The sequence below is a fragment of the Pelobates fuscus genome, chromosome 4 (assembly GCF_036172605.1).
Source record: "Pelobates fuscus isolate aPelFus1 chromosome 4, aPelFus1.pri, whole genome shotgun sequence".
NCBI lineage: Eukaryota > Metazoa > Chordata > Amphibia > Anura > Pelobatidae > Pelobates > Pelobates fuscus.
In genome coordinates this window covers 106,959,744-106,974,048 of record NC_086320.1, presented here as the reverse complement: position 1 = coordinate 106,974,048, position 14,305 = coordinate 106,959,744, and positions in this window count along the sequence as shown.

The following is a 14,305-nucleotide window of genomic DNA, read 5'->3' as shown; positions in this document are numbered from 1 at the left end:
AAACGGTTTGCTGGCGAAAACATTCGCGGTTCGATCCGCCCCCTATTCGTCATCATTGAGTAAACTTTGACCCTGTACCTTACAGTCAGCAGACACATTCCAGCCAATCAGCAGCACACCCTCCCTAGCAGACCCTCCCACCTCCTGGACAGCATCCATTTTAGATTCATTTGGAAGCTGCATACATTTTTTTTTTGTATTCTTTATTTTTGTAGTGCATGGAGGTATAAAAAATGAGCATGTGGTACCCCAACGGCATTCCTCATGGTTTTCAAGTAACAATTGTAACAATAGGGTATACGTTAATACCCTAGTCTGCGCGGAGCCCTCCATGGGTGAAGATGGATTAATTGTTTTTTTGCGCTCGGGTTTTTTATTTTATTTTAAAGTTCGACGGGTATGATGGTTTTTTATTTGGCCTTTTTTGGGGCTGAAAAATGAAGATTTTAGAAAAAAGAAGACGTTGAATAGTAAGTTGAATTTTATTTTACAGGGTAGTAATTTTATTCCCCCCTCACTATTTTTTAGGGTGGGAGGGGTAGGTAGGGGCTTTTTTATTTAGGTGTGTGACTAGGGGCTTGGGGACCCCTAGTCACCTTTGATGGGGGAGGAGGGAATTTTCATCCCGCGCAGGGGTGGGGGCTGGGGGGGAGGACAGTAGGTCCCCCCCATTATTCTTTTATAGGGCCCCCACCCGCAGCTCAGGGGTGGCGGCCGGGGGAGGACAGTAGGTCCCCCCCCTTATTGTAACTTAGGGCCCCCACCCGCCGCGCAGGGGTGGGGGCCGGGGGGGAGGACAGTAGGTCCCCCCCCTTAGTCTTTTATAGGGCCCCCACCCGCAGCTCAGGGGTGGGGGCCGGGGGGAGGACAGTAGGTCCCCCCCTCTTATTGTAACTTAGGACCCCCACCCGCCGCTCAGGGGTGGGCAAGGGGGGGAGGACAGTAGGTTCCCCCCCCCCATTATTCTTTTATAGGGCCCCCACCCGCAGCTCAGGAGCCATGTTACTCTGTATATAGAGGGGAGCCATGTTACTCTGTATATAACTCTGTGTATAGAGGGGAGCCATGTTATATAGAGGGAGCCATGTTACATTTTTTACACGGTATATAGAGGGAGCCATGTTACATTTTTTACACGGTATATAGAGGGAGCCATGTTTACACAGTATATAGAGGGAAGCCATGTTACTCTGTATATAGAGGGGAGCCATGTTACTCTGTATATAGAGGGGAGCCATGTTACTCTGTATATAGAGGGGAGCCATGTTACTCTGTATATAGAGAGGAGCCATGTTTACACTGTATATAGAGAGGAGCCATGTTTACACTGTATATAGAGGGAGCCATGTTACTCTGTATATAGAGAGGAGTCATGTTTACACTGTATATAAAGGGGAGCCATGTTACTCTGTATATAGAGGGAGCCATGTTATTCTGTATATAGAGGGAAGCCATGTTACTCTGTATATAGAGGGAAGCCATGTTACTCTGTATATAGAGGGAAGCCATGTTACTCTGTATATAGAGGGAAGCCATGTTACTCTGCATATAGAGGGGAGCCATGTTACTCTGCATATAGAGGGGAGCCATGTTACTCTGTATATAGAGAGGAGCCATGTTTACACTGTATATAGAGGGAGCCATGTTACTCTGTATATAGAGAGGAGCCATGTTTACACTGTATATAGAGGGGAGCCATGTTTACACTGTATATAGAGGGGAGCCATGTTACTATGTATATAGAGGGAAGCCATATTACTCTGTATATAGAGGGAAGCCATATTACTCTGTATATAGAGGGAAGCCATATTACTCTGTATATAGAGAGGAGCCATGTTACTCTGTATATAGAGAGGAGCCATGTTACTCTGTATATAGAGAGGAGCCATGTTACTCTGTATATAGAGAGGAGCCATGTTACTCTGTATATAGAGGGGAGCCATGTTACTCTGTATATAGAGGGAGCCATGTTACTCTGTATATAGAGGGGAGCCATGTTACTCTGTATATAGAGGGGAGCCATGTTACTCTGTATATAGAGGGGAGCCATGTTTACACTGTATATAGAGGGAGCCATGTTACTCTGTATATAGAGAGGAGCCATGTTTACACTGTATATAGAGGGGAGCCATGTCACTCTGTATATAGAGGGAGCCATGTTACTCTGTATATAGAGGGAGCCATGTTACTCTGTATATAGAGGGAGCCATGTTACTCTGTATATAGAGGGAGCCATGTTATTCTGTATATAGAGGGAGCCATGTTATTGTGTATATAGAGGGAGCCATGTTTACACGGTATATAGAGGGAGTCATGTTACTCTGTATATAGAGAGGAGCCATGTTTACACTGTATATAGAGGGGAGCCATGTTACTCTGTATATAGAGCGGAGCCATGTTACACTGTATATAGAGGGAGCCATGTTACACTGTATATAGAGGGAGCCATGTTACTCTGTATATAGAGGGAGCCATGTTACTATCTGAGGTGGTTAACTAAGATTGGCCCTGGCATGTTTGTTAGTCTGGTCTGCATGGTTGTCTGGCATGAATAAAAGTAGCATGTTTCAACCATATTAGTAGTTAGACTAGTTTGCACTAAAACATGTGCAAATGGGGAGTTTGCGGTTGTGCTAATGGACTGTTTGCGGTTGTTTGCGGTCTGTTAAACAGGGAGTTTGGTCTGTCACTGTGAAGCGGGCGTAACCCTTACACTACCTGATCGATACAACATCATACCTGTAACGGACCGTTTTGCTCACCAGAGGTTAAAAACCGTTTAGGCGATATTCCCCTTTCCAGATGCACAGGCAGCAACTGTAAGCACTAATCTCCCGAACTGCAAACTCTACAAATCCTGGAAACAGCCGAACAGGAAAACCATACGAAAGGGTTACACTCCTGGCAGTCAGCATACAATCCAATTCCCCCAATAACGAGATGACACTTCGGTTTGAGGGTTAAGCAGAATCTGGCTGTACTGGCACATACAGTCTCTTTTATTCCCAATCCACAAACATAGTACAGCCCACAGGGTTTTGCAGAACAACCAATAAACACATTACAACACATACAATGCAATTACAGCAGCCAATCAGACACAATGGGACAATAGAAACACACCCAGCCTATTCCTCCCCTCTGCTTAGGAGATAATTGAGTCAATTACTGTATCTACTCAATTATCTCCAAGCTGAAAAGTTACACTTTTTATAAATTTTTATAACTTTCTGAGTTAACATCGTACATACATAAAACTTATATTATTTTAACCAGTAAAACTTGGGGACAAACATATCCAAAATTCACTTGAATAGGTTCAGGGGTTTAACAGTTAGGTCGAAGTCCTTTGTTTTCACTTGCAAGCATGGCTTTTCCTGCTCAGACCAGTTCCCACTGGTCTGGCAGTGTCCCTGGGACAACACCCTGCTGGAGAACAATGGATCTGGGGGAGGGGAAGTAGAAGTGTCCAAAAAGTTTCAGTAAGTCCATTCACTGTGCTTAAAGGGCCAGTAGCCGCACAATAAAATACAATATGCCCAAATACTGTATTTAAAGGGCCAAATCTCCCAGGGGCCATAGTCAGCAGGCAGGAGGCGGGCAAGCAGCCCCCTCCAAGGACACGTGGCGAGGTCGGTTTCGCCACAATACCTGATGTTTTAAAGCACGTTATTCCAAACAATTTAGGAATGTTACGTGATTTATGCACTTTATGGATTAAAACCAGTTTCTGCATCAACTATGTAATTTTCCATGGGAGTTTTGCCATGGATCCCCCTCCGGCATGCCACAGTCCAGGTGTTAGTCCCCTTGAAACAACTTTTCCATCACTATTGTGGCCAGAAAGAGTCCCTGTGGGTTTTAAAACTCGCCTGCCCATTGAAGTCTATGGCGGTTCGCCCGGTTCGCCATAGACGGAAGTTTGCGTTCGCCATTCGCGAACCGAAAATTTTATGTTCGTGACATCACTAATGACAAATGATGAAAAGATGGTAATAAACTCACTTTTTTGGAGCTGTAGCTAGCTCTAGTGTTAAGAGCGTACAGCGGTAAAATCCCCGCATATGGCATATGGGGTAGATTTCCTCCATCAGGGATATGTTCAACACTCAAAAAAGAAGAATACAATCAATAGTGCTCACTGGATAAAACAATGGTATTTAAAATATATATAAAATGGTACTCACAAGAGAGGAGCAGACAAACTGCTCCTTGATGATAGCGTTAGTGGTATGATCCCCACCTAGGATTACTCGGAGTCCAGGATGATAAAATGCCAGGTAAATAAGTAAAACAGTATAAAGTTATAAAGTATATAAAAAGATGATTGGCACAAGTAAAGTGACCAAAAAAATATTTAATGGATTAAAATACACAATATAAAATATCCACAGCGTGTTTCGCCTTACAAGGCTTCTTCAAAGTGGAATTTTGGAACATTCAGATACACACATACACGTACAGACACACACATACACTTACAGATGCATAAACATTCGGACACACAAATACACATACACTTACAGACACATACACATTCAGACACACACATACACTTACAGACACACACATATACTTACATACACTTATAGACACACACATACACATTCAGACACACACAAATACACTTAGAAACATATACATTCAGACACACACATGCACTTACAGACACATACACATTCAGAAACACACATACACATTCAGACACACATACACTTACAGACACACACATACACTTACAGATGCATAAACATTCGGACACACAAATACACATACACTTACAGACACATACACATTCAGACACACACATACACTTACAGACACACACATATACTTACATACACTTATAGACACACACATACACATTCAGACACACACAAATACACTTAGAAACATATACATTCAGACACACACATGCACTTACAGACACATACACATTCAGAAACACACATACACATTCAGACACACATACACTTACAGACACACACATACACTTACAGATACATAAACTTACAGACACACACATACACTTACAGATACATAAGCTTACAGACACACACATACACTTAAAGATACATACACATTCAGACACACACATACACTTACAGACCGACACATACACTTACAGACACATACACATTCAGACACACACATACACTTACAGAAACAAACACATTCAGAAACACACATGCACACATACACTTACAGACACACACATTCAGACACACACACATAAACTTACAGACACACACATACACTTACAGACACATCCACATTCAGACACACACATACACTTACAGACACACACATACAATTACAGACACATACACATTCAGACACACATATACACTCACAGACACATACACATTCAGACACACACATACACACATACACTTACAGACACACACATACACTTACAGACACATACACATTCAGACACACACATACATTTACAGACACACACATACACTTACAGACACATACACAATCAGACACACGCATACACTTACAGACATACACATTCAGACACACACACACACACACACACTCACAGACACACACACACACTCACAGACACACACTCACAGACAAACACATACACTTACAGACACATACACTATCAGACACACATACAGTAACAGACACACACACATACATTTACAGACACATACACATTCAGACACCCATACACTTACAGACACACACATACACTTACAGACACATACACTTACAAACACAAACATACACTTACAGACACATACACATTCAGAATGCACAAATAGGTATTTACTGTGTAAAGTGCACTTGCAAATGTAGTTAAGTGACAAAAAAGCCACTGCACACTCTAGTGGGTGCTCTTTTATCCCCACTAAATATAGTATAGAACCAGAGTGAGTTTAGTGTAGTCTGGATATACCATCCAGACTCTACTAATCAAGTGAGTGGAGCGCTAAAGGTATACACTTACCCTTATAATAGGGTTAAAACTCAGATGTATATTGGTACATATAAAAGAAACAGAGGAATAGAACACATTATGGTGTAAATCCACAAATGATGATGTATTTTAGTGATGTTTATAATAGTCAAACTCACATAGATTAGAGCTTCAAAAGGACAGGCTCAAATCGCTTCCACGGTAGTGTCGTATGGAGATACTGCACCCTTTGGCTGGAGTGAATTTCCTCAAGAGAAAAACAAAAAAGGAGATTTCCTAGTGTACTATGTTTCAGCATAAATGAAAATCACAGTGGTTATGGTTATGCTCACCTTTTTCTTAGCCAATGAAAACCTGGCTCTGGATGGTAGACCTGGGTGCCTCTAGGGGGTGCACCTGCCCTTCTTTAGCAGCAAGAGTGAATGGAAAGCCAATGGGACTTAATATAGAAAGTATGAATTTATTGCCACTTTAAATATAAAACCAAAAAAAAGGAGGATACAATCAAAGTGTTTAATTGCTAATATATAAAGTATGAATGTCCCAGTAGTTGGCGCTTGCTCCGAGACGGGTTTCGCCCAATTCCGATTGAAAAAGCCCATTTTTATTTTTACTTTTTAGCAGCCTGCGGGACTGCCTGACAGCTCAGTACACTCCTATTGCGGCCATGTGATCATTGTGACCACATGGCCCTAGAGTTCCCAGGTGGCTGGAGCGGCTGCAGAGGGACTGCTGGGATCTCGGGCAATCCCCCCGCCTCCCCCCGACTGGGATCGCCACATTAAGATACATACAGATTCAGATACACACATATACTTAGACACATACACTTTCAGACACACACATACACTTACAGACACATACACATTCAGACACACACATACACTTACAGACACACACACATTCAGAAACACACATGCACACATACACTTACAGACACACACATTCAGACACACACATACACTTACAGATACATAAACTTACAGACACACACATACACTTACAGATACATAAGCTTACAGACACACACATACACTTACAGATACATACACATTCAGACACACACATACACTTAAGGACCGACACATACACTTACAGACACATACACATTCAGACACACACATACACTTACAGAAACACACACATTCAGAAACACACATGCACACATACACTTACAGACACACACATTCAGACACACACACATAAACTTACAGACACACACATACACTTACAGACACATCCACATTCAGACACACACATACACTTACAGACACACAGATACAATTACAGACACATACACATTCAGACACACATATACACTCACAGACACATACACATTCAGACACACACATACACACATACACTTACAGACACACACATACACTTACAGACACATACACATTCAGACACACACATACATTTACAGACACACACATACAATTACAGACACATACACAATCAGACACACGCATACACTTACAGACATACACATTCAGACACACACACACACTCACAGACACACACACACTCACAGACAAACACATACACTTACAGACACATACACTATCAGACACACATACAGTAACAGACACACACACATACATTTACAGACACATACACATTCAGACACCCATACACTTACAGACACACACATACACTTACAGACACATACACTTACAAACACAAACATACACTTACAGACACACACACATTCAGAAACACACATGCACACATACACTTACAGACACACACATTCAGACACACACATACACTTACAGATACATAAACTTACAGACACACACATACACTTACAGATACATAAGCTTACAGACACACACATACACTTACAGATACATACACATTCAGACACACACATACACTTACAGACCGACACATACACTTACAGACACATACACATTCAGACACACACATACACTTACAGAAACACACACATTCAGAAACACACATGCACACATACACTTACAGACACACACATTCAGACACACACACATAAACTTACAGACACACACATACACTTACAGACACATCCACATTCAGACACACACATACACTTACAGACACACACATACAATTACAGACACATACACATTCTGACACACATATACACTCACAGACACATACACATTCAGACACACACATACACACATACACTTACAGACACACACATACACTTACAGACACATACACATTCAGACACACACATAGATTTACAGACACACACATACACTTACAGACACATACACAATCAGACACACGCATACACTTACAGACATACACATTCAGACACACACACACACACACTCACACACACACACACTCACAGACAAACACATACACTTACAGACACATACACTATCAGACACACATACAGTAACAGACACACACACATACATTTACAGACACATACACATTCAGACACCCATACACTTACAGACACACACATACACTTACAGACACATACACTTACAAACACAAACATACACTTACAGACACATACACATTCAGAATGCACAAATAGGTATTTACTGTGTAAAGTGCACTTGCAAATGTAGTTAAGTGACAAAAAAGCCACTGCACACTCTAGTGGGTGCTCTTTTATCCCCACTAAATATAGTATAGAACCAGAGTGAGTTTAGTGTAGTCTGGATATACCATCCAGACTCTACTAATCAAGTGAGTGGAGCGCTAAAGGTATACACTTACCCTTATAATAGGGTTAAAACTCAGATGTATATTGGTACATATAAAAGAAACAGAGGAATAGAACACATTATGGTGTAAATCCACAAATGATGATGTATTTTAGTGATGTTTATAATAGTCAAACTCACATAGATTAGAGCTTCAAAAGGACAGGCTCAAATCGCTTCCACGGTAGTGTCGTATGGAGATACTGCACCCTTTGGCTGGAGTGAATTTCCTCAAGAGAAAAACAAAAAAGGAGATTTCCTAGTGTACTATGTTTCAGCATAAATGAAAATCACAGTGGTTATGGTTATGCTCACCTTTTTCTTAGCCAATGAAAACCTGGCTCTGGATGGTAGACCTGGGTGCCTCTAGGGGGTGCACCTGCCCTTCTTTAGCAGCAAGAGTGAATGGAAAGCCAATGGGACTTAATATAGAAAGTATGAATTTATTGCCACTTTAAATATAAAACCAAAAAAAAAGGAGGATACAATCAAAGTGTTTAATTGCTAATATATAAAGTATGAATGTCCCAGTAGTTGGCTCTTGCTCCGAGACGGGTTTCGCCCAATTCCGATTGAAAAAGCCCATTTTTATTTTTACTTTTTAGCAGCCTGCGGGACTGCCTGACAGCTCAGTACACTCCTATTGCGGCCATGTGATCATTGTGACCACATGGCCCTAGAGTTCCCAGGTGGCTGGAGCGGCTGCAGAGGGACTGCTGGGATCTCGGGCAATCCCCCCGCCTCCCCCCGACTGGGATCGCCACATTCAGATACATACAGATTCAGATACACACATATACTTAGACACATACACTTTCAGACACACACATACACTTACAGACACATACACATTCAGACACACACATACACTTACAGACACACACACATTCAGAAACACACATGCACACATACACTTACAGACACACACATTCAGACACACACACATAAACTTACAGACACACACATACACTTACAGACACATCCACATTCAGACACACACACATAAATTTACAGACACACACATACAATTACAGACACATACACATTCAGACACACATATACACTCACAGACACATACACATTCAGACACACACATACACACATACACTTACAGACAACACATACACTTACAGACACATACACATTCAGACACACACATACATTTACAGACACACACATACAATTACAGACACATACACAATCAGACACACGCATACACTTACAGACATACACATTCAGACACACACACACTCACAGACACACACACACTCACAGACAAACACATATACTTACAGACACATACACTATCAAACACACATACAGTAACAGACACACACACATACATTTACAGACACATACACATTCAGACACCCATACACTTACAGACACACACATACACTTACAGACACATACACTTACAAACACAAACATACACTTACAGACACATACACATTCAGAATGCACAAATAGGTATTTACTGTGTAAAGTGCACTTGCAAATGTAGTTAAGTGACAAAAAAGCCACTGCACACTCTAGTGGGTGCTCTTTTATCCCCACTAAATATAGTATAGAACCAGAGTGAGTTTAGTGTAGTCTGGATATACCATCCAGACTCTACTAATCAAGTGAGTGGAGCGCTAAAGGTATACACTTACCCTTATAATAGGGTTAAAACTCAGATGTATATTGGTACATATAAAAGAAACAGAGGAATAGAACACATTATGGTGTAAATCCACAAATGATGATGTATTTTAGTGATGTTTATAATAGTCAAACTCACATAGATTAGAGCTTCAAAAGGACAGGCTCAAATCGCTTCCACAGTAGTGTCGTATGGAGATACTGCACCCTTTGGCTGGAGTGAATTTCCTCAAGAGAAAAACAAAAAAGGAGATTTCCTAGTGTACTATGTTTCAGCATAAATGAAAATCACAGTGGTTATGGTTATGCTCACCTTTTTCTTAGCCAATGAAAACCTGGCTCTGGATGGTAGACCTGGGTGCCTCTAGGGGGTGCACCTGCCCTTCTTTAGCAGCAAGAGTGAATGGAAAGCCAATGGGACTTAATATAGAAAGTATGAATTTATTGCCACTTTAAATATAAAACCAAAAAAAAGGAGGATACAATCAAAGTGTTTAATTGCTAATATATAAAGTATGAATGTCCCAGTAGTTGGCTCTTGCTCCGAGACGGGTTTCGCCCAATTCCGATTGAAAAAGCCCATTTTTATTTTTACTTTTTAGCAGCCTGCGGGACTGCCTGACAGCTCAGTAGACTCCTATTGCGGCCATGTGATCATGGTGACCACATGGCCCTAGAGTTCCCAGGTGGCCGGAGCGGCTGCAGGGGGACTGCTGGGATCTCGGGCAATCCCCCCGCCTCCCCCCAACCGGGATCGCCACAGATCCCCGGTCCAGGTAAGTCCAGGGTTCCTATTTGTCGTGGACGTACTTGGACGTACCATTTTTTGTCTGACGTACCTAGTACTTCCGCAATCGTTAGGGGGATATATGTATTTATAACGTCATTCTAAATGTATTTAGCTTTAAATATATATTAATATCAAAATACAGTTAGAACAAATTTAAACCGGCATATCATTTTTAAAAAATTGTTATTTCATTTATTTATTTATTTATTTCTATTTATTTTTTATTTATATATATATATATATATAATTATAATTATATATATATATATATATATATATATAATTAACATCATTCTAAGTGTATTTTAATATTTATATATATATATATATAATTTATATAAACCCGTTGAGCCCCTGCTTACCTGTCGTCGACGATCTCGGAAGTTCCCCTCCCACCGCACCCTTTATTATTCATATTATCTAGGTGGGCCCTCTTTTTTACAGGTCTAACCGGCACACCACAACCGACTTTGATCTTAGTAAACTTTCTTATATCATGACCATACGTTCCTTTAAATGTGCTGTCCACAAATATATATATATATATATATATATATTAATATTAAAATACACTTAGAATAACGGATTGTGTATATAAAAGTACTTAGATTATATATTACCTTTATAAAGTGTTTTAAAACTTTATTTTAACTTTTAAAACTTTAAAAACTTTTTCGCAGGCATGAGGGGGACAAACTGGGAGCTCAGCCAGGCCCCCTGCAGGCACTGCACAAGCCAGCCAGCTATTCCGGCCATGTGATCGTGAGGACCCCGTGGGATGCCAGGCAAGTCCCCACATCGCGATCGCTGTGTGGATGTCTAAATATAATTAAAATTTTCACACATCATCAATATATTAATATATATAAGTTAAATATATAGACAAGTGAAAATAACATTATAAATCATAGGAAATTACCGTTTCCTTTTAATACAAACTGTGCCAGCTCAACCATCTCCAGGCCATTTTCAGTCTGAGTAGGTACGGTAACTCTTATTTCATTGGGTCACTTGGCAGATATGGATTGACACCTGTCCTCAAAACCCCTGATACACACTGACACAGAGCAGAATAGGGACTGTTCCCCCTACATAGGGTCACTTGGCAGATATGGATTGACACCTATCCTAATGATCCCTGATACACAGTGACACAGAGCAGAATAGGGACTGTTCCTCCTACATAGGGTCACTTGGCAGATATGGATTGACACCTATCCTAATGATCCCTGATACACACTGACACAGAGCAGAATAGAGACTGTTCCCCCTACATAGGGTCACTTGGCAGATATGGATTGACACCTGTCCTAATGATCCCTGATACACACTGACACAGAGCATAATAGGGACTGTTCCCCCTACATAGGGTCACTTGGCAGATATGGATTGACACCTGTCCTCAAAACCCCTGATACACACTGACACAGAGCAGAATAGGGACTGTTCCCCCTACATAGGGTCACTTGGCAGATATGGATTGACACCTATCCTAATGATCCCTGATACACACTGACACAGAGCATAATAGGGACTGTTCCTCCTACATAGGGTCACTTGGCAGATATGGATTGACACCTGTCCTCAAAACCCCTGATACACACTGACACAGAGCAGAATAGGGACTGTTCCCCCTACATAGGGTCACTTGGCAGATATGGATTGACACCTGTCCTCAAAACCCCTGATACACACTGACACAGAGCAGAATAGAGACTGTTCCCTGTCCACAGAGACCATGATACACACTGACACAGAGCAGAATAGAGACTGTCCCCCCTACATAGGGTCACTTGGCAGGTATGGATTGACACCTGTCCTCAAAGCCCCTGATACACACTGACACAGAGCAGAATAGAGACTGTTCCCTGTCCACAGAGACCATGATACACACTGACACAGAGCAGAATAGAGACTGTTCACCGTCCACAGAGACCATGATACACACTGACACATAGCAGAATAGGGACTGTTACCCCTACATAGGGTCACTTGGCAGGTATGGATTGACACCTGTCCTCAAAGCCCATGATACACACTGGGGGGAGCTACTGTCCTCCCCAACCCCTGCGCGGTGGGTGGGGGCCATAAATCACAATGGGGGGACCTACTGTCCTCCCCCCCTCGGCCCCCACCCCTGCGCGGTGGGTGGGGGCCATAAATCACAATGGGGGGCCTACTTACACAAGAAACCTTTTTTCTTTGTAAAAGCACGCTATAGAGACACCAGATATGATTGCCAATGTGCACTGGAACAGTTCTGGAGAGCACACGCTGAAGGAAGGACTGACAGAGCCGCTTGAAGGACACTGACTGGCTGCTATTAGCTTACACTAGAAACCTTTTTTCTTTGTAAAAGCCCGCTATAGAGACACCAGATATGATTGGCAATGTGCACTTGAACAGTTCTGCAGAGCACACACTGTAGGCCTGACACACCCGCTTGAAGACAAGTAACTGCTATTCAATCTATAACAGTTAAAAAAAATTATTTGGTTTTAAAAGCACGCTATACAGACACCAGATATGATTGTCAATGTGCACTGGAACAGTTCTGGAGAGCACACGCTGAAGGAAGGACTGACAGAGCCGCTTGAAGGACACTGACTGGCTGTTATTAGCTTACACTAGAAACCTTTTTTCTTTGTAAAAGCACGCTATAGAGAACCCAGATATGATTGGCAACTGTCAAAGCACGCTGGCACAGGTCTGCAGAGCACACGCTGAAGGAAGGCCTGACAGAGCCGCTTGAAGGACACTGACTGGCTGCTATTAGCTTACACTGGAAACTTTTTTTCTTTGTAAAAGCATGCTATAGAGACACCAGATATGAGTGGCAACTGTCAAAGTACGCTGGCAAGGTTGTGCAGGGCACACGCTGAAGGAAGGCCTGACAGAGCAGCTTGAAGGACACTGACTGGCTGCTATTAGCTTACACTGGAAACCTTTTTTCTTTGTAAAAGCACGCTAAAGAGACACCAGATATGATTGGCAACTGTCAAAGCACGCTGGCACAGGTCTGCAGAGCACACGCTGAAGTAGGCCTGACACCCAGACGCTTGCAGACAACTAACTGCTCTTCTATTACAGTGAAAAACATTTTTTTCTTTTAAATCTAAAGCTTAACCTATTGTAAAAACAGATATGAGTGGTGGCACTGACTGTGCAAATGGGCAAGGCATCCAACCTGACACAGAAGCTGGCAGGCAGGCAACTGCTCTT